The sequence below is a fragment of the Macrobrachium nipponense genome, chromosome 5, assembly GCF_015104395.2.
Source record: "Macrobrachium nipponense isolate FS-2020 chromosome 5, ASM1510439v2, whole genome shotgun sequence".
NCBI classification, from domain to species: domain Eukaryota; kingdom Metazoa; phylum Arthropoda; class Malacostraca; order Decapoda; family Palaemonidae; genus Macrobrachium; species Macrobrachium nipponense.
The window spans coordinates 57,730,975-57,733,112 of NC_061107.1; positions in this window are offsets into that span (position 1 = coordinate 57,730,975).

The following is a 2,138-nucleotide window of genomic DNA, read 5'->3' on the forward strand; positions in this document are numbered from 1 at the left end:
ATCTCGAATAGGGAAAACGAGTGCGGTCCCCCTTGCTTTTTTGATATAAGCCAACGCCGTGTGTTGTCTGCGTTGACTTGAATCACTTGATTTTTTACTTCTGACTCGAAGAATCTCAATGCCAGAAACACTGCATATAGTTCTTTGGCATTTATATGCCAGTCCTTTTATTCTTTCTTCCATTTGCCAGAGGCTTCTTTTGCCCCTAGAGTCGCTCCCCATCCCGTCTCTGAAGCGTCTGAGAACAAGATTTGGTTTGGGTTCCGAACCTCTAGGGACACTCCCTCGTTCTTTTTGAGCGGGAGCAGCCACCACTTTAGGTGTTTCTTCACCTCTATTGTTACCGGAAAAGTGTCCGACAGACGGCCCTTCTTCCAAGTCCATGATCTTTTTAGGAAGAATTGCAGAGGTCGTAGATGAAGTCTTCCTAGGGACACAAATTGCTCCAGGGAAGAAAGAGTCCCTAGGAGGCTTAGCCATTCCCTGGCCGAACTCCTGTCCTTCTTTAGAAAGGATGTCACTTTCTGAATCCCTCGAAGAATCCTTTCTTGGGACGGGAAAACCCGAAAATCCCGAGAATTCATCTGAATCCCCAAATAGACTAAGTCCTGACTGGGGACCATCTGCGATTTCTCGAGATTCACGAGAAGTCCTAACGATTTTGTCAATTCGAGTGTCTTCTTCAGATCCTCCAAACATTGTTCCTGGGATTTTGCTCTTATCAGCCAATTGTCTAGGTAAAGAGAGACGCTTATACCTTCCAGGTGTAGCCATCTGGCTACGTTCCGCATCAAGTACGTAAATACCTGTGGAGCCGTGGAGAGGCCGAAGCACAAGGCCCTGAACTGGTAGACCTTCCCTTGTATCACAAACCTGAGATACTTCTTCGATGACGGGTGAATAGGAACGTGAAAATAGGCATCCTGCAGGTCTAGAGAGACCATCCAGTCTCCCCTTTGCAGGGCTGAAAGTACCGAGGCAGAAGTCTCCATCAAGAACTTTTTCTTTTCCACATAACTGTTCAGGATGCTCACATCCAAGACTGGCCTCCATCCTCCGGATGCCTTTGGTACTAAAAATAGGCGGTTGTAAAACCCCGGAGAGGAAGGATCCTGAACCTCTTCTATTGCCTCTTTGTCCTTCATTCCTATCACCATCTGAAGAAGTGTCTCTCTCAGAACAGGGTCCTTGTACTTCGCCGACAGTTCCTTTGGGGATTTTGACAAAGGTGGTTTGTCTTGAAATGGTATAATGCAACCTTTCCCCAAGACTGCTAGCGTCCAAGGATCGGCTTTCCTTATCGCCCAGGCCCCTACAAAGTTTAGGAGTCTGGCCCCTACAGATGTTTGGAGGACTTTGCTGCTATTTTGATCTCTTGAAAGACCAAAAGGAGGACTTCCTCGCTTTTGCTGCTGTCTTTCCTTTTTGTTGGAGGACGAGAGGTGGAACCTCTCCGAAAGGGCACTACCGTGTACAAGTAGTCTTCCTCATCACTGGTACTGCTGGTCTCGTTTTCTTGAGGATTGAACTAAGAGATCTTGGGTTGCCTTTTCAGTAAGCGACTTTGAATCTCCTTCACCAAGTGCGAAGGAAAAAGGTGATCTGAGAGAGGAGCGTACAAAAGGGCTGACCTTTGTGAAGGAGATACCGCTTTGGTTAAAAATGAACCAAATAAAGATCTCTTCTTCACCACTCCTGATCCAAACAGAGATGACAATTCTCCCGAACCATCTTGAACTGCCTTATCCATGCAAGATAAGATGCAATGCAACACTTCAGGCTCCAAAACCTCTGGTTCATTTGCCTTCTTGGCCAGCACTCCAAGGGACCAATCTAAGAAGTTAAATACTTCTAGTACATGGAAAAGTCCCTTAAGGTGCTGATCCAATTCTGACATGCTCAAATACGCTTTAGCTGAGTTCAAGGCATGTCTCCTTGATGCTTCAACCAAGCTCGAAAAATCCGCCTCTGCGGAAGATGGAAGCATAAGCCCCATCGCTTCCTCTGTCCTATACCATATTCCTCTCCTACCTCCGAGCTTACATGGAGGAGAGCAAAAAACTGTCTTTTGAGCTTCCTTCTTCACTTTCATCCAATTATTTAATGATTGAATAGCCTTTTTCATTGATATGGCTGGC